Below are 21,061 nucleotides of genomic sequence, written 5' to 3'. Positions count from 1 at the left end.
TTCTAATGAGTCTTAGTAGAAACACAAGTAAAGAACTATATAGCTCTTGAGGCCTGTTCAGAAATAATATGTTGGATACAGGGGCAGCCTTCGCTGATGGGGGGGGGGGCGAATTTTGTCAGCCCAAAATTTTCCCTGATCGGCCTCTCGAAGTTGATTTGTTTATGTTTATTTGAAGGGGTAGTCCTAACAGTGCATCTCTTAGCTTTATTTTAATAAATCATCATAAACATAATCTCATAAGCCTTAGTTCGTGCGCAAAGTGCGAACTAATTTTTTTTTAAATGTATTTTGTCCTAAAACTTGAACATTCAGGGCAATGTTTGTGAGCCTGAACGTCATGTAACTGATTAATATTACTGCGTATAGCGTGAACAGAAATTATAATACGTTTTGATCTGATCGAAAAGGGACCACCTGTCAAAAACTATACTTGCAGTTGGCCATGAATGCGTTGCATATTTCAACAATCAAATAGTGCATGCAAGCGCGAGCTGATTTTTTTTTACATTTCTACCTAAAGAAGGGAAAATCTAAGCTCTTTTTGTCAATTTGTGAACATGATAGGTATATCACTGAACAATTGATGCGTGAGAAAAGCGTGAGCGTAAAAAATCGAGATTTAGCCTAAAACGGGACACATTTTTCATGTTTTGTAAATCATGAAAAGGATGAATAATTGGGAATCTTTCTACATGAATAATGCGAGCGCGCCAAACGCGAGCAGAAAACCTTTGGAAATCTGAAATGAAAATAAGGGTCCATCTAAGCTCTGTGTTTCAAGTACTTTGGTGGAAAATTGCTAGGTGGATATTGATCGCACTTAATAAAAAGCTGATATTTTGTTTTATTTTCAAAGTCGTCCACTCATCTTATTTTATTCTTTCGCCTCCTTTTATTTCTTTTTCTTCTCTCTTTTCCCCCTTATTTTTCAACTTTCTTTCTTTCAACCTTTTTCTTCAGTTTTTTTTTGCTCCGCCAAGGGGGGCAAGCACCTCGCCCCCCTTCCTGGATCCGCCTATGTAAATATTCAAAGTAAAAATGTTCTGTAATGAAGACAGGATCATTCAAAATTGTGCTAAAAGATGTACATGCATAGGCAAGGCATGCAGATCCATGGGGTCGAAGCGGCCGCGGGCAACCCCCTACCTCTGTTGGCGGCGGAAAAGGAGGTAAAAGAGAAAAGAACGAGGAATGAAAAAAGGAGTAAGGGAAGAAAATGATAAAGAAGGAAGAAAGTGTAATAAAACTGGGGAGGGGATGATAAGAAAATAAAGAAGGAAATCAGGCCATAATGTAAAAAAAAAAAACCGTTTAAAGACGTTGCTTACACTTCGCGCTCGCATTGACTTGAGCGGGATAATAATATGTTCAACATGTTTAAGAGGATATCAACTGCCCTAAAATATTAATTTTCAAGTCTAGTCAATATGCACAAATTATTCTCGCCACTCGAATATTAATTATCTTCTTTTTATTCAGCGATACACATTCTCTTCATGATTACAAGAAAAGTTCTAAATTCATATTGCAAAAATATTAGCTCGCGCTTTGCGTTCACAAATTTAGTAAGTAAGTGCGATCAACATCCGCTTCACATTATTTTTCTAAAGTGGTTGAAGGTAGCTGAAGGTTGAAAGGTAATCTGAAAAATTAAAATATTGCACTAACTTTTTTTGTGAGAATGAAATTAAGCAAGCGAAGCGAGAATGCCGATGGTACTGAATAAAAATATAGCACCGCAGAATAGAAAAAAGGAGCTCGAGTTAGAATCTGTTATAACAATGGCAATATATACAAAACATACACAACACAATATATTTAAATTTCATTTTTCATAATAACATATTTTATGAATTTCCATATACATCTGTTCACACTAAAATTACACTACTGTACGAAAAAAACAACACCTAGAACAAACTATGAATAACCCATTCCCCCCCCCCCTTTTCAAATAAATTGAGATCCATTTACGCACATGCACACGCCTTACTCCCCCTTTCCACATTTTCTTTCTCCTGCTCCTTCAATACCCTCCAGGAATTGCTCAGGGTTCGGGGAGGGGGGGGGGGGTGTCGATCTCCCTTTGATCATCATACTTTTTAATGAATCATAATGGCAATCTAATGGTAGCATCTAAACTCGCTCGTCGCGCTTGCATAAACTTATGCAGTCCTTGTGAGCATAGCTCACCCCCCCCCCTCCTGGTGACTTGGAACCCCCTCCCCATTGAAGAGAAAAGAATGATAAAGAGATATGTATCACGTCAAAATCTATCACAAAGTTAGATTTTTGTATTGAAGGGTGATAAAAAAAATTGCTCGCCTGAAGCTTTTCTAGTAATAATTTTATCCTTTATGCAATTCTGTCCCCCCTTGAAATTTTAGACTGGTAGTGCTACTGACCACCCCCTCAAAAAAAGTAATGATAATAATAATAATAAATTACAAGTAAAAATAGGCCTAAATGTAAAAAAAAAAACTTTCAGGGACCAAACTTAATTGTGTCAGTTATCCAATCTCCTCCAACCCCGTAAAGACCGACCCTAGACACCCATGTTATTTTACATACACCGCGATGAAAGCGAAAATTGGGGGGGGGGGGGGCGTGCCCCCAAATTCTTTGGCTAGGATTTAACATTATCTAGGATATGTTAATGCTTGTATGGTATCTCCGCGAAACCTCTTCGAAATTCAGCAGGGTTTTACGATCGTTATTACATTAAAAATTAGCAAGCTGATTTAGACTTCGTGGCACATACATGTACGGCATCACATTTTTTCCTCCCGTTCGTTTTTTTTTGTAATCCTCGATCGTCAACCTGGACGTGTTCTTATATGCCTAATCCCACTTTTCCTTAATCCCTTCTCTTCCTTTTTTTTAATTTAGCTTTATCGCTATCTCATAGGCGGATCCAGGGGGCGAAGTTCCCGGGTCCCCGTAGTGGCGGAGCCAAAAAAAAGGAAAGTAAAAAAAAAAGGAAAATGGAAAAGAGAGGAGAAAATGGGGAAGAAGACAAGTGAATAAAACAAGGCGAGCTGTCATTATTGTTTGATTTATAAATTGATTTTTATTATGTGCAGCCATAGTCCGTTTTATGGTCCAAGTATCAATGCAGCTCCCGCTACACGCTCGCATTATTTGTCAAGTACCCTAGTCTTCGTATATTCAATGAATTCTCAAAAATATTCATATTCAGGTCTGATTGTCAAAACCTATCACATGATTGTCAAAAGACAATTAAAATAAAATCGGTTCGTGATTTGCGCTCGCATTAATTGTTAAAGATTATATCAACCAATGTCTTCTATTCATAAATACAATGCTTACAATATCCAGTTGTCAGAACTTGATATTAACAAATTTCTCGCTTTCATCGGGCTTATTAGTTATTAGAGTAACAAATACGATAAGAACATTTTCATGAATTGCTAATTACTATATTGTATTTTTTTCAGAATAGAATGTCGACAAGTTTCATCTCGCGCTTTAATAGGTAGATAATTACCATTTTCATTATGATGACAAAATGTCCTTAGAATATCCCCGTGCTAGGTCAAAATAATTTTACAAAAATATCAGCTCGCGCTCACAGGCTCGAATCATTTTATTAAATGCAATCCACATCCAATTTTCATTTTTAGTGATTGAAATAGTGCTTATATTAATTGAGATTATAATATAAACAATATTCTGCTCGCACTTCGCGCACGAATTACAAAACATGAATAGTGTCCAGTCCCGTTTTTAGCTCTAAATCTCAAAATTTTCCCCATCTCGCTTCGCGCTCCTATTTTTTTAGTGTTTAGTAGTTCAGGATTACAAAAATTGCTTAGAATATCAATTTTCTTGGTTGGAATTTCAAAAGCTCAGCTCGCACTTCGTGCTCACATTATTCGATTGTTGAAATAGGCCAACAAGAATGTATCGTCTTCATGGAAACTACAAGCAGGTCCCTTGTTTATCAGGCCAGGGGCCCGTTGCAGAAAGAGTTGCAATCAATCGCAACTCTAAAAATCACGCGCAAGTCCCAAATGCGCGTTGTTGATTGGTCGAAAATCAAATTGCGCGTGATTTTTTCTGAGTTGCGATTGATTGCAACTCTTTCTGTAACGGGCCCCAGAACAGTGGCTTACCTAGGATTTTCCCAGGGGGGGGGGGGGGAAATTCGTCCGCCCAAAAATTTGACGAGCAAAAAAAAGGACTTCAAACACAAATAAAGGAATTTGTACCAGAAAAAAAAATTGACAAGCATAAAAGAAAGAAGAAAAAAAAGGTCTTCAAGTTCACAGGAACAGGCCACTTGCGGGGGGGGGGGGGGGGGGATACGTTCCTTGCATGGGTTGTGACTCGTCAGGGGGGGGGGGGGGCAGTCTGCCCCCTCTTGGCCTCTGCCCCGGCCCCCCGTAGGTATACGCTAATGGGCCAAACATATATTTAAAAAATTCTACTCGTGCTTCGCATTTGCAGTAGCAATTAGATATACGAATCTTGCCCATGATCAAAACATTACTCTTTTTCTTTATCTTTCCCTCTCTTTCTTTTCTCCCTTTTCCCCATTTCCAAATTTCCCTTCCCCAATGCATGCGCTGAAATATGACGTGAAAGACATGAACACAATCGTTGTACACGCAAAAAATGTGTATGATGGGAATGTCAGGAGGCCGATCTGAGCGAGCGTGGCCACTGTCCATCGCATCGCGCAGTGCATGCAGCATGCAGTAGTTGTTAACCGTAATTTCAATCAATCCTCTCCATAGTTCAGCCAATGAACTAATCTTGTCGCACGTGGAAATTTGTAGCCAAAATTTTGACAGAAACATCTCCAGTACGTTTTCGTGAACCTAAAAAAAAACTAGAGTAACATGTGAACTACAGGTTAGAGGGACAGCATGGCCCGAATTCTCAAAGGGTGGCTAACTTAGCCCGTGCTAACTTAGCCCACTGGGCTAACTATCCCCCGTGGGCTAATTTAGCCCACCGAGCATTTCTCAAAGCGTGGGCTAGTTAGCACCCCCGGCTAACTTAGCCCATCGGGCTAAATATTTAGCACGGGGTGCTAAATATTTAGCACGGGGGGCTAAATCTACCACGATCGATGACTGAAGTTAGCGCTCTATTTAGCACTGTACTGAGCATGCTCATTGTAATAAAGCAGTACTGAGCATGCTCAGCGCCGTATTGAGAGTTTAGTCTGCTAGGGACATGGAAACGTCGCCATCGCAGGGGTTATGAAGCAGGACTCAACCAATAGAAAATCATGTATCAGCAACATGCACTTGAATTTCTTTGCGAGATGGTATTGACAGCGAACATTGTCATTAATTTGTTAATTAACTTGGGCCAACGTAGGTATATATTTACCGCCGACGGCACGCCGCCTGCGAGCGCTGCCCCTGCCTGCACCGTTCCGGGCAACGTATCGCGTAACCCATGGAGCTCCGGCCGGAGCCCCCTGGGCTACGCATCGTGAGGACCAAGACTGCACTGTTCTACAGAGTGGTACCTTAAATGCGAAAAAAGCTGTAGGGGCCTACTCTAATTTTAACCTTTTGTTAGGTATGTATAGACTATAGGTTAGATCTAACCTTAGTCCAAATCGAGCACATATCGTAGTACTGAGTACGGAAAATGCAACTAAAAAACTTGCCATTTATAGTGCACATTGTGTGAAATACATCATCGATCTGATTCTGTTTACGAAGCCTACCTACCTTGTCAAAGTGGGTGGATCGAGTTTTGATTGAAAATGAAATGCCATGCTGCTATGGCTATCCTTAAAAATTGAATCTTGAAAAAAATTGGGGTCTTGTATGTGACGTTTAGATGCATGTGAAAGATTTATGAGTTAGGGGCTGGGGCCGGCGCAAGCAACATGACCTCGACCCCACTATCGAGTGCCATTTATTTCTTTCTCTTAAACTTTCCTATTTGAAGTAATATTTTTAAAATGTTATGTTCTATTAATTGTATTTTTTCCAATAAGTTATATTTTTATCAATGGGGAAGTTGCAGCAGTATTTGTATGAAATTCCATTTTCTATTATTTTTTTTAATTTAATTATCTTTCACCTTCAAAAACAGAATTCTTTAAATTTGTTTATTTCGTTATTTTTATTCCTTTATTTATAGTCTACCTCTTATAATTTACTTAACTAGTTTATATTTTTTTCTTTATCATTTTTATTTTCGATTGATTTTATCTATTTTTTTTTGGGGGGGGAGGAACATTTAATTTCTGCACCTCATGATCGATGAAGTCCTGGATGAACCAAAAATTTAAAGGGGGCTTGATATGGCGTATCTGGTAAAATTAATTTTTAAAAAGTTGTGCGCGAGCAAAAACTGCCAACATTTGTGCCAGAGCTAACAATTTTGGAAGGAGCCAAGATATTAATTGGTAAGCTCCTCCAAGAGCACTCACTGGTCACCGTAATTGCATTATCCCTAACCTATTTCTGTTATTGCTACTCCAGTTGGCGGGGGGGGGGGGGGGTAACCAAGTTAGACACCATGCTTGCACATTCGTAAGAGCATGTATTCATTTTTTCAAAGGCAATACAGTATTTTAGCCATAAAAATGTTGACTTATCAACCCTGGATGAGTAAAAACGGTATTCCACCGATCATAAAAATATATTTGAAATTGGGGGAAATTATGACAAAATGTCCAAGGTACTCCTCGATTGAAAGATAATTGCTAATTATGGTCAATTCTGAAATTATCAGCCTGGTGTCCAGCTTGCAGGGGCTGCGGATCCGGGGTGGGGGGGAGGGCCTTGACCGATTGTGATTAACTGTTCCGCAGCCCCTGCCTTGTAATAACTTTGCCTCCCTCCATCCCCTCCCGAAGACCAATTGCTTAATTCAGGATATTTGGTCAAAATGCCCCTGCTTTTAAAGAAAAAAAAAATCATTTCTGAGGGGATTACAATTCCTACAATAAAAATTAACATTTAAACAAAGTCTTATGATATGCTAACCCCACATGTCATTCTCTCGGTGATATAGCTACCTTCCCTCCTTTCACTTCTCATTTGCTTTCATCACATGCACATTATCATGTATCTTTACATACCAAAAAACTTTTCTCCCAATTAAAAGTTTATAGTAAATAACATTGTAGTACCCACTACAGCAATTTTCCCTAATTGTATCCTCTTGCACAAGCAGTCAGTTTACTTCCTTCATACACAACCTTTACCAACATATCATTCACATTACTACCACCCCTGCCTTACACATAACCTTAATCTTTCCTTGGCACAATTTTAATCTGAAAGTGAATAAAGTATTTCTTATATTAATTCATTTTTTGCCTCCTGTAATAACTGAACACAGGCACATGGAGAGAGAGAGAAAAAAAATCATGTTTTCTGCTGATAACACACCTGGAATACAATATATAAACAAAACGTATGTACATTTATAGTAGATAGATTAGTTTATTCAGTACATTGTTGTTTTTTAATTAGATCAAAAGTCGTTTATATGACACAAAAATTTAATTTACTGTCTACATTTATCACTATGAATGATAAGATACTCGGAAAAAATGTCAAATATATTTCTGAAAGACACTAAAGAAGGATGATTCAATCATAATAATAGTAATATTAAATTGATAATATTACTGGTAGTTTGCATTTATATAGTGCTCATTTCAGTGTATCGAAGTGCCTACGAAAAGCTGGAAAGTAAAAGGATATTAATTCACCAAAATGAAATTATATGATTTAAATTTGACACATTAGGGAGCTGCACATGCCAAGGCAAGTGACTATTTTATGAATAAACAGGTCTTAACCCTAAGAAGACCTGGGGGTGGCGGGGGGGGGGGGGGGGCTGAATCAGCCCCCCAGTCTTCTTAGACGTTGAAATAGCCCAGTCTATAGGGTTAAAATTGAAACCATGAGGATTTAAGCATTGATTCTTAATTTAAAAAAAGGATAAGTGAGACAATAGACTTGAATAATAAGAATGACCTAAAGTCAGTCCATCTCTTGGCAAAACTGAGTTAAGCATGATACAACTGTTGCTTATTAACCCAACATGTGTGTCATTTATATCCACCCAGAAGTACCTAACCTTTTATCAAACAAGAAAAATATTGTGAATTTGGGTTTTAAAAGCAAGATGGTCATTAGATCACTATTGAAATACAGGAATGCGTGGAAACACCCCAACAACTAAGAAAATATTATTTTCTTTGCAAATAAGTAATAAACCTGTCAATTTATTACATCCTGGTGTTACAAGGTACAGGAGTTTATGTCTTGAGATGGTGCTGTCCAAATTGGCTGTGGTACAGTAGCTTTAAAACCTCTAGGAATAGATAGCTGGTGACAGTCAAGAGATGTACGGGATTGAGCAAGCTACCAGTTTTAACTCAGTGTCCATGTTCATGCGTAGATTATGACATGGCCAATGGAATGCGAAATAGCACGCTATCTTGATTGATTGACGAGAGAATGCAGGCAGGAATTCATCAAAAAAGAAGAGCAACGGATACCTGCAGTAAGGATCAAGAACAGAATACATATTAAACAAATTGCTCTTTAGTATTCTTTCTAGAAATATATCTTCATTGATGTAACAATTAATAGTAATACCCCTTTTACCTGAAGAAGCAAAATGCATTTTCTTTTCGATTTCTCATTTCTCCTGCAATAGAAAATTTTGCAGTTAACTCTTTAAAATTGTCTGATCGTACATATGAAGAGAATCAAATTATAATAAAATTTGACTAACAACAGGACTGAAAAAGGATGAAATACAGTATGTAAGGGCCAAGTTGACTGCATACATACAAGTAAGATCATGTCAGCTTGGGTGAAGTTGCATAACCGCTCATGATGGCTTTAAGCTCACATCGTTATTTTGTATTCATAATGTATTATGACTATTTTGTCTTTATTATGGATTATTTTTACATAAGTTTGATTTGTATTGTATTAAGGAAAAAAAAACATACTATTGACAAAAGCTCATTATCATGGGACATTAAGTAGATGGGAAATAACTCACCAACAGCAAACAAATGAAGTGAAGACAATTGTATCAAAGTACTGGAAAAGAACCCTTCCTCGGATATTCACTCCCTGATCCTGTTCTAGCATTCTGGTGATGTGCATGGCCGTTTTCTTGGAGAAGCATACCAGAGTTGAAAAGACTCATCTGTGCACCATTCAAGCATTATTCTCCCCATATCTTGGTCCTCAAGGTGACATTCCAACATGTTCAAGTATCTGTGGGTTAGATAAAGTAAAAAATAAAATTTTAAAATGTGGACGAGTTAAATAATATGGATTGTGGACATGCATTCCGAGATCATCACCTTTTTTGCCATATTCCGAGCATCGTCACTCTAAAGGTAAACTGCCTACCCAATCAAAATAATGGAAAGGAAATTACAAATGACTTTAATATGTTCTGCAGTAAGTGTAAAATAATAAGATTACAGTTATCCATCAAACAGGTTTTCATTTATTGTGATAACAAAAAAAGATGACCCCTAAAATATAATTGGTTACAGTTGGCATAAAATAGGAAACCGATATATCAAGATTTTCTTATGGTTAGAAAATTAATGAAATAAAAAAAAAAATGAAACAAACCTCTCTTTCCATACTCCATACTCAACAATGATGAGTGACGACACTGTTGGAGAACATTAGCCATTTTCAGTATTGTGGCTTAGGTAGTGCCTAATAATGAAGAAATAAAAAGGAAATAAAAATCTTACTATGATATGAATAACAATCAGTAGTAGACTTGATAAATTCTGATATCGTAATACTGTATGATATTTATCTTTATCAATAATTAGACAGGAATAACTGTTGTTTTGGGGGATTTATTCAACAATTTCTGACATTTTACTATAATCCCAATTGGTAAGCAGAGCCAAAGAAGTTCAGCGGAACAACCAATGTACATAGATAGAGTCGCAGACTGACGCTTTTGGTCTAATCTAGAATCTACTTGTGAGTACAAATAGTAATATTTTGTGTGCTCCTGTTGGTACTTTAAAGGGATTTATTTGATCTAGGGATCAAATAGAAATAATAAACATGCACAATGACTTCAAAATTGTCTACCTGCATGTTAATTAAATGGTAGACCAAAAATTTCAGTCTCTACTCTCTGTATATTGGTTGTTCCGCTGAACTTCTTTGGCTCTACAGTGGGGATGATTGATGGTAGCATTGTCTTTCCGTTAATGTCCACAATCATTATATTAATTATTATGGCATATGAACGTCAAGTTTGACTTTACCTCAATGACCTGAATTTTGCCGGGACCGGCAGGTGCAATAAATACCGTGACTGGGTGAACACCCATCTTTGACGAATAGTGTATTGGTTTTAAAGTGCATAGGTTGTGACTCTCCTATACACGGGACCAACATTTGCGTCCTTTCCGATGGACGGAGTGTTTTCCAACTGCATTCACACCTGCACTAAATACAGTGATGAGAGTCTGAGACATGCTAACAGGAACACACAATGCTATAGCATCAGATTTTTTGTTAGACAAATTTTGGCTTGAACGGGACCATGGGCGGAAATCCCAGGGGGAGATATGTCCCCCCTACCAAAAATAGTAGGGGGGACACAATATCAAATGTCCCCCTACTATTTTTGGTCTTTTAAGATGGAGAAAAATGCATCATTAGCATTCGAAATAATACATGTATTTTGGACTAAATGACCTTACATTTTGGGTGAAAACCTTTGTTTTGTTTTTTTTTTTGCTTGTCAAATTTTCCAGAGTGAATAAAATAAGATGAGGGGAAAACTTGGAAAATAAAAACAATCTTTCATGTCACTATATAAAATTTTCGCTCATGCTTCGCGCTCGCATTATTTGATTGTTGAAATATGTAACGTCTTCATGGCTAATTGCAAACAGTCTTTAACAGGTACCTTTTCCATCAGTTAACCTCTGCTCGCACTTCGCGGTCGTAATATATATTCAGTTGTATAAACATCTTTTTCAAGATAACAAACATTGCCCAGAATGTTCAAATTTTAGGAAAAAAATACATAAATTTTCCAAAAAAATTTTGCTCGCGCTTCGCGCTAGCATTATATAAGGACAACGATATCATATATTTATGTTGATTTATAAAAATAAAGCTAAAAAGTGACCATGAGGACTACTCCTTCAATGAAACAGACAAAAATTACCTTCAACCAGCCGATCAGGGATTAACATATGGCTGAAAATGTTTTCACCCCCCCCCCCATTGGCGAAGGCTGGATCAGCCCGTTGTCCCCCCTACCTTTCGGGACAGATTTCCGCCCATGAGCGGGACTCGAACCCCTCACATTGAGATCTACAATCTTTTCTGAAACATGCGCTCTAACCTACCGAGCTACGCTGCCTCCCAATGTAAACAAAAAAATTGTTAAAGAAAACAATCCCCAGAAACAAAGGTCATTCCAAATAATCTAGATCTATACACAGTACTAGGTGACATAAGTTTTAGAACTTTATAGAAGAGATTAATTCAATTCAATTCAATTCAATTCATTTATTTAACATCCTTTAAAAAACATACAAACATATGTACAGTATACAATAACAAAGAAGTAAAAGAAATTAAATCACAGTACAAGCAATAAAAAATGGTAGAAATATAAAAGAAATGAAAATAAAATGTAGCGGATGTAGGAAGTCAGAAAGGCCATTGACCTGTCAAAGCCGACTCCCTTGATTACTACATTATACGATTAAAAACACAAATAGAATAGTGGCCAAAAACAAACAAACAAACAAAAAAACATTAATTGACGTACATCGACCCCCCCCCCATTAGATAGGCAGTTGTAAACTATAGTCAGACAGTTGGTTTTGTTTCAATCTACGTTTCAATGATGAGAATGTAACAGATAATTTTAAAGTATCGGGTAAATTATTCCACAAGTTTGGTCCTTTATAACGAATTGTAGATTTAGAAAGCGTATAACGAAAGAACGGTATATATAATTTGTTTGAATTTCTCGTTACATAATTATTTATACTGCTATTAAATATAAAATAAGTATTAAAACAAGATGGAAAAGTAGAATTTAAATTGAAATATTTGTACATAAATAAAATAATTTGCGATTCATAAAGTTCATTTAGCTTTAAAATTTTTAACTTAAAAAATAAAATCTGAGTATGAGCTCTAAAAAATGAATTTGTTATTACCCTTATTGCACGTTTTTGAATCACATATATCCTTTGGAATAAGTACTCATTACTCATTAATACAACAAAAAAAAGAAATACAGGGGTCTATAAATTATAATGATGAGTCATGGCCTCACGGGTGCATTTATTTTTTTTTCCAAGAAATATCAACATTCCCAAACACAAAGTCACAGTATTTTTTCTTCTTGGAGGGGGGGAGGGGTTGGGGACATAACTTGATGAGTGGGCAGTTCTTTTTTATAGTTTTATACACAGGCTCCATCATGTGGATCAATCCACCACTATTTTTAACCTGGGTGAATGCCCCCCCAAAAAATGAGTAATCATTCTATCATAACCTTGTTCATTGATTGAGTGATGAGTAATGACTCAAAAATTGAAATAAAGAAAACATCAAACTTTAAAGTAAACTTTCAGGTCACTTTACTTAGCTTGTCTTTGCGATGCCAGTGACCGAGTGAGTTTTGCAGTTGCCATACCGTAATTACTATACTCTAGTCATTTATGATAACCCTGCCCTGGCCAGCATGGCCATAGCTACATTGGCGGCGGAAGCCAAAAAATTAAGGGGGGGGGGGCCACCTGAAATTTTTGGATGGACACGGAAAAAATTTGACAAGCCCAAAAAAAGGCAGCGTAGCTCAGTCGGTTAGAGCGCATGTTTCGGATAAGATCGTAGATCTCAACGTGACTCGTGAGGGGTTTGAGTCCCGCTCATGCCGAAACGCGTCTAACAAAAAAATCTGATGCTATTTAGCGTTGTGTGTTAGCGTGCCTCACCACTGTATTCAGTGCAGGTGTGAATGCAGTTGGAAAGCACTCCGTCCATCGGAAAGGACGCAAATGTTGGTCCCATGTATAGGAGAAACCCAACCTATGCACGTTAAATCCAATACACCGTCACTATTCGTCAAAGAGTACGGTAGGGTGTTCACCCGGTTGCACCTGCCGGTCCCGGCAAAATTCAGGTCAAGTCAATATTGACATTCATATGCCATAATATTCAAAATAATGATTGTGGGCATTAACGGAAAGACAAGACAAAAAAAAAGGTTATAGGGGCCTAAACCTAACTTTTAGGAGGGGATCGCAAAAAATTTTGACAAGCAAAAAAAAAAAGTCATCAACCTAAATTTTAGGGGGGGAACAAACATTTCAGGGGGGACAGGTCCCCCCCCCCCGCCTATCCAATGGCCCATGCCATGCAGATCTAAGGACATTATCATGATATTGGGAACACCGTTCACTTCATTTACAGCAGTTTTCCTGAACGCGGTCGATCGTGATCCTTAGAGTGTGTATGGACAGACTGCACAGGACAGTCAGTCAGTCACACACAAAATTGAACGTATGGACTGTGTCATTACTTCATGCTGTAACTCTTGATGTAAGACTTCCGCATCATCAGGTATTCCGAATCATATTCTGATATTTTGCGTTGGCACAGATAAATGAAAAATCAGCCGAAGGCTCTACAATGATCAAAACTCTTACGTCAAAATGCATACTTACGGTTTTGTTCGAAGATGTGAAGATAAATACGGCATTACGACCCCCTTCCCGTCCATATCGTCGGCTCGTTCTCGCGATGCAGAAAATAAAACAATTATTGTTCATGTTGATAATCTGCTATCTGATTGGTCAAAATCAGTGGGCTAATTTAGCCCACGATTTAGCCCATGGCCAAAGGGGTGGCTAAATTTGTGACGTCAAATGACGCGATTTAGCCCGGGCTAAGTTAGCCGAGCTTCGAGAAATGCAAAATTTAGCACCATGGGCTAAATGACGTCAAATGACGCGATTTAGCACCATGGGCTAAGTTAGCCACCCTTCGAGAATTCGGGTCCATAAGGCTAAGTCAGTCCCCATGTTTTTTTTTTTAATTCTCTAACCAATCTAACGCAACGTTATGGTCGCATGCACTCCTCGCAGAACTCGCCGCCGGGGGAGAAACTCGACGGAGGTCATGCTATAACAATAACCGACGAGCATATACGGAATTAGCAGACTACGCTCGCAGGGATATTTCGGTTTGCTAAAAGTGGAACGGAATAGCGATCGACGAACAGGGGGAAAAATCAGTCGTGGACGAAAGTGGGCGCTATATCGGTGCGCATAAATTCAGCTAATTGTCAGTGAATTCAGCCGAGGAAATTGATTTTATTTCTCAGAGTTTATTTAAAATTTTGATATTTCCAAGATGAAATTTTGTCACTTTCACATTGATTTATTATCAGCAATTGTTATTCAACAAAAAAGATTCATTCAACTGGAATTTTTGTATCCTTTACCAACACTATCCACGAGCTTTAAATAATAACTATTATTTATATACAATTTACATTCTATTTGTAAATAATTACTATTATATAAAATAACATTTCTAATTATTTATATATAATTCCAAGTAATACTTCATTACTTGTAAATGATAATAGTGCGACATTCCATTATTTATAAATAATGATTATTTGTTTTTCATTATCTATAAATAATTATTTTTGTGTTTCATTATTTATAAGTAATGACACTGCATACTTCATTATTTATGAATAATTGCAATTCGTATTTTTATTATTTATAAATAAGTTTGTTGAGTTTCCCATTATTTATGAATAATGAAAATTCATCGTGTTTCATTATTTATAAATAACATTTTTGTTTGAATATCCCATCATTTATAAACGATTTTTACAGTTTGCCATTATATACAAATAATCGTTATTTATATACAAGTAACCATTATTTATAAATAATGAAAAACGGATAATCATTATTTATAAATAATGAAAAACAAATAATCACTAATTTATAGATAATGAAAAACAAATTATCATTATTCATAAATAATGGAAAAAAATAATCATTATTTACAAATAATTAAAAAGAAATAATCATTATTTATAAATAATGAAAAACAAACAATCAGTATTTATAAATAATGAAAAACAAATAATCATTATTTATAAATAATGAAAAACAAATAATCAGTATTTATAAATAATGAAAAACAAATAATCATTATTTATAAATAATAGAATGTCGAACTATTATTATTTACAAATAATGAAGTATTACTTGGAATTATATATAAATAATTAGAAATGTTATTTTATATAATAGTAATTATTACAAATAGAATGTAAATTATATATAAATAATAGTTATTATTTAATGAATAATGATTATGTAACAAATAATTGTTCTATATAATATTGGTACAATCGGCGCCTCATATGTAACGTGGGATCTTACAGGCATGAAAATTCTCCGCGTTTCCGCGGATTTCCGCGTTTTTTGTTTGCTGAATTTCCATTTTTTTACTCCTAAAATCCGCGTTTTAATTTCCGATTTTTAGCGCTAAAATGTTTTAGCATATCTTATGTGTTATATGACGTTCGGCCTTTACAACGATTGCGCAGGAATCTCTTATCTAGCACATCTCAACTCTACACGTGTATTTCGCGGTGTGTTTTACGTTTCTGTGCATGCAGTGCAGCGGTGGTGTGCTTGCAATCGCTGGGGGCAACCCGGCGCGCCGGGCATGCAGCGACCGGGCGCGCATATCATATCGGACCTGTGGAAGACCGATAAAGAAGCTGAATGTGCTCGCAGAGATTTGTGACGTGACATGGAATTTTCATGACGCATTTATAATTCGCGAATATTAATTTGCTGGAAATCCAAGAATTTTGTTTTTTCTTGTTGTTGTTATAACGAATCAAGAAAAATGGCATTTTGTGGGGGACTAACTTGTGACCGCACAGATGTTGTGGATAGACTTTCAAAAGATGTTCATGAAATTGACCGTGGACTTGCTAATATGTGGCGATGGAGTTGGTTAGAGGTGGAGGTGAGAGGACCCGACAATTCTTCGTACAACCTGCTTGAAGTGATCAGGAAACTTGATAAACCAGGGAAGTGCTATTGCTATTTTTTAAGTATTTTTTAGTTTTTTTTTATTGAATTTTGGACAAAAAATCCATATAAATACTTCATTACAATCATTCAACTCAAACAGGTTTTTGGAGTTGTAAAATTGATAAAACCCAGGAGCTTCCCCTGGACCCCACCCGTTAGCAGCGAGCGGCAAGCCGCTCGCCCGGTGGGCTTCGCCCACCGTCTTGTCAACGACATTTCCAAAACCCTTTCAGCTTTTTTTTCATACCCAATTTGCATGCCTGGATCTAACTCAGCTCGACTCACGTTAGCTTGCTCCATGCTACCGATGCACGTCGTGTCCGACCGCGGCCGGGTCCGGTGTAGCGGCGGATTCGGTTCCACCGGCGGATACCGTATCCGCCGGCAGATATCGTTCTTAATGGCCGATATCGTTTTTAATCGGAACCATATCCGCCGGGTTTGACGCGGCTTGATGTTTGCAGATTTGGTTCCTCGGCGGATTTGGTTCTATTGACGATACGTGTAATATTTATTTGGACAGACGTCCAACCTCGGCAGCGCGCGCATGCGCGGCTCTAGCAATGTCGTTACCAATGGGGGGAGGGGATTTTCGTCCGCCTTTAGACTTTTAGTGAATTTTTATTCAGGGGCGGATCCATACAGCTTTTGACGAAGGGCTCGATGGGGGTGAGGGAATAGGAGAAACAATGACTCGATATATCATGTATACATAGACCTGGCACATGCGCCAAAACTTTGCTATTTATTATTATCAGATTTTGATGAAATTTTCATCATTTTGTTTTGTAGGCCCTACGTGAGTGCTAATTTTTTGTGAAAACATTTAAAAAAAAGAATTTCAAAACATGATTAATATCTTATGTAGTTTATTGTAGGCCTATTTTTAATTTGTCATGTATTTTTTATTTTTTATTTTTTTTAATTCCTTTTTTTTTCAATATTTTTGTTAAGGAATCTGAATTAAAGGGATGGTCCGGGCTGAAAATATTTATATCTTAATACATAGAGTAGAATTCACTGAGCAAAATGCAGAAAATTTCATCAAAATCGGATAACAAATAATAAAGTTATTGAAGTTTAAAGTTAAGCAATATTTTGTGAAAACAGTCATCATGAATATTCATTAGTTGGGCTGATGATGTCACATCCCCATTTTCCGTTTTCTTATGTTATCACACAAAACCATATTTCTTTCATTTATTTCATACTTGTGTGAATAATATGTCTCCCTTATAATGAAATAAGTTGCAGCAATAAATATCTAATGCACTAAATCAGTTGTCAATCCAAATTTTCTATTTCTTGGAGGAAAAAATTTGAATAAACCTAATTTCATATAATAAATTACAAAAGAACAAGTGGAGATGAGACATCATCAGTCCACCTAATGGATATTCATGACGTAACAGGCGGGGGGGGGGGGAGTTGCCCCCTGTCGGATTTAACCAGGAATAAAAGAAAAACGGGAAAGGAAAAAAAAGGAGGGAGAAAGAAAGGGAAAGGGGAATGAGGGGAAAAGGAAAGGAAAAAAGTGAAAAGAAAACGAAGAAAAAAACAATTTTTAATGGAAAAGGAAGGAAATCGGGAAAATGAACATTTGAGAAAGAACAAATCATTCCAAAACAGGCATATGTAATGCAATAGCACGGTGGGAAATAAATTAAAATATGACAAAATGGCAAACAATAGCGCGAAACGAAGGTAAAATGCAATTAGTCAAAAGCTAATTTTTGGAAAACAAAGAAAAGGGACAAAAAAAAAAATAACACGACCGGGCTTCCGATGATTGAAATTAAAGAGCGGGAAGAAAGATGGACTGCATACAACATTGTGCTATAAGCTAGCTAAATTTTATGTAAATAAGCTACCGGGGCTTTGCCCCAGACCCCACACAGTAGGGGCTCTTCATTTATACTGAACCTCAAATTGCTCTATAACGCTTCCCGTTCACAATCACGTTCAATTACTGCACATGCGCCGGGGGGGGGGGGGGGGTCTTGGTTCCACACCCAAGAGAAATGAAATAAATTAAAGGAGACAAGGTATAATGAAATGAATGGAAACAATGAAATTTGTTAGTTGCTGAATCTAATGGAAAAATCAATTACATAATTAGAATTTAATTTCAAAAGGCATTTTTTTCCAGCTCGATCGCTTTGCGACTTTTTACAGATTTTTCCCACATTACTATGTTTTGCCCCTCAAAATATTTGGTTCATTACGAAACTGGGTTGAATAAATGTGTTGTGTAAAAGCTATATCCTGTACATGCCCGCGATTTGATTAAAATAGCGGCAATCTGCGAGGTTTAAATGGCTTTGATATCAAGAAATTCCGGACCCCAACCGCACAGCACTGGAAGGGTTGGGCTATGGCCCCAAAAAGTTCTACAGACAAGAACAAAAAGAAAGGAGGAAAGAAAAGCAAAGGAAAAGTGTAGAATATGATTTTATTTACTGAATATAATGCCAAAAAATAGCTCAAAGTTAGATTCTTCTTTGTGTGCAGTATGTGAATTTTGTTTCATTTATTGTAAAGCGCGTAGAGAAACTTTCAGTTTTATACGCTATATAAGGGAAGTATTATTAGTAGTATTATCATGAAAAGGTGATTTTTTTCTCGCTGGCTTCGTTCGGGACTTATATAAAGCAGCTTTTTAGCTCATGTGCTATACTGCGCCCCTCGTTTTTTTTTTTACACTTCACGCTACTGCCGCAGAATCCTGTTCACAGTGGCGTACAGACCACAAAAAAAAAGGAATCTAAAGAGAGAAGAGTGAAAAATATTATTCTCTTCGATTCGCTCACTTTTTTTTAAAGATAAATTATGCCCGATACGCAATATCTGGCCTTTTCAAAATAGTCGCCTCATTGCACAACATTTTTGGCTCTTGCCCCCCCCCCCTGCTACGCCGCTGACTCAAGAGCCTTTCTCTACACATGCCCATCATCCCTCCTCAGCACGTCCCCATACCAACGCACGACGTTCGCCTTTGCCAACTGGTCCTTCGCTTCTTCCAACCCTAACATCTTCATCAAGTCCTCAGTCTTCTTCCTGTCCATCAACTTCATCCCACATCACTCTCACCTTTGCTCTCTCATTGCCCTCCTTAAGATCCCCATCTTATTTTTGTTCAAACACATGTCTCATTCCCATATAACATCACCGATCTTACACAACTCTTATACACCATTCCTTTCATCTTCAAAGGAATTCTTTTCCCACATAGCAGCTCTCCACATTCCCTAAACTTAACTCTCCCAAACTTTGCTCTAGCTGTCACAGATGCCTCACACCCACCACACCATAAATGATCATGAAAAATACATTTCCTTTAAAAAAAAGGAGAGATTTGGATCCCTCAATATCGCCTGTACTTCTGGTGATACTGAATAATGGGATATATCACGTGTGATTTCATCACAATTAAGGTGTAATTGACACAAGTCATAAACATTTACAAAACACATCAGAACAATACTCTAAAAGTACCATTTCGGTGTGAACCCTTTTATTTTGTTTCTTTACAACTTTGATTCTTTCATTTCCACTTTAATGCATGTAAATGAATATGAAGAAAAGCTTAACCTTTATACAGTTACATAAAACATTTTCTCACTACCAGCATTAGCTAATTAATGTCCATCCAATATTTTACTACAATAGCCGACAACGTCACTAATGTGTCACATTTGAGTTTCAAGCAACATTCCTATATTACAAAGGTGTAATGGTCCTTGGATTTATCTACTGCTACCATTCAAAGTTTTATTTTTTTTTATAGTAAAAGTAAAACTGCATTATTTTTTAGTTAAAACTACTGCTTGGAAATACTTATTGCAATTTTTTTTAAAGGATATTAGAATAGAAAATTCAACCTCAAATTTTCAGCTGATTCCATGGCTGAATATTAAGTTTAACTAGAACTATCTCTGACGGTGAATAATACCCTCGCCATACGCTGTTACCATGGCAACAGTTTCACACATCTGAAAAAATGTCTTGCCAAATATTACCCAAGACCAAGATATTTGCCTAATTTATTTTACTCATTGTTACCATGGCAACATGGTTTTCAACACATGGAAAATGTGTCCTGCACATCTTAACCTCAAGACCAATGTATATTGGTTGAAAATCAATAAAGTAATTCAAATCATTACCATGGCAACACAATTTCCTTCACATACAAAAAATGTTTCTTGTACATCTTTACCCCAAGACCAATGGGTGATTTCAAGTTAGATGTTGGAAGCACATTTTAGATTGCTTTTACTATCTCCAAAACCTATTCTGAGTTATAACAAATAATCCAGATCACAATATTGACAGCTAAACATAGAGTTTTGTGTTATACTCGTGTAAAAATTGACCCAACTCCAACACCAACCCAATACCAAACTCAAAATCACACAATGTTTATACCAAACTTCATGAAAATTTGTTAAAAATTGAGGAAGTTGCTCAAACTGCAAGATTTGCAACGGACCATAAACTGATTCCCATATACCCCCTCAAACTCCTCAAATTAAATATTGATGTAATATGTTCAATCTATCTGAGATGCCACAGAAAATCAAAACTGTTTTCGATTCCCCCTACGGCTGCCATAAGAGAAATGAGACAGAGGTATTAGTCTCAGTACATAATCTCACAATCAAATCACTACAAAAGATAAAGAATGCAGTCATTACTTTCTGCTGGAGCATAAATGAATGTCCTTGTATGACAAACATAAATTCAGATATTTCTTTAAGTCAAACTGAACACAAAGGTCCATATTCTTAAGTCCAGTTTAAGGACGTTCAACAGTTAAGATGAAAATTCAAAATCCATGTCATTTTCACCAGATGCTACAGAGCCATAGAGAACACTTCATGTGGCTTGTCCTTATTTCATCCGTCGACTTCACTTATTCCAGTTCATCTG

At 36.8% G+C, this 21,061-nt stretch overlaps 1 long non-coding RNA gene across 1 annotated transcript; it reads right to left on the bottom strand.

Moving 5' to 3' along the window:
- Window positions 1-8,016: 8,016 nt before the first annotated feature.
- LOC129256229 (uncharacterized) lies at window positions 8,017-13,994 on the bottom strand. Its single transcript, XR_010296890.1, has 4 exons — window positions 13,721-13,994; window positions 9,621-9,710; window positions 9,031-9,251; window positions 8,017-8,515 (listed from the first exon to the last, which is right to left on the bottom strand). It is a non-coding gene; the product is annotated as an uncharacterized LOC129256229 (long non-coding RNA).
- Window positions 13,995-21,061: the final 7,067 nt, after the last annotated feature.

This window comes from Lytechinus pictus, unplaced genomic scaffold (assembly GCF_037042905.1).
Source record: "Lytechinus pictus isolate F3 Inbred unplaced genomic scaffold, Lp3.0 scaffold_31, whole genome shotgun sequence".
NCBI classification, from domain to species: Eukaryota; Metazoa; Echinodermata; class Echinoidea; order Temnopleuroida; family Toxopneustidae; genus Lytechinus; species Lytechinus pictus.
Note: the sequence above shows the minus strand (reverse complement) of the source record. Positions and strands in the feature narration are given on the sequence as shown.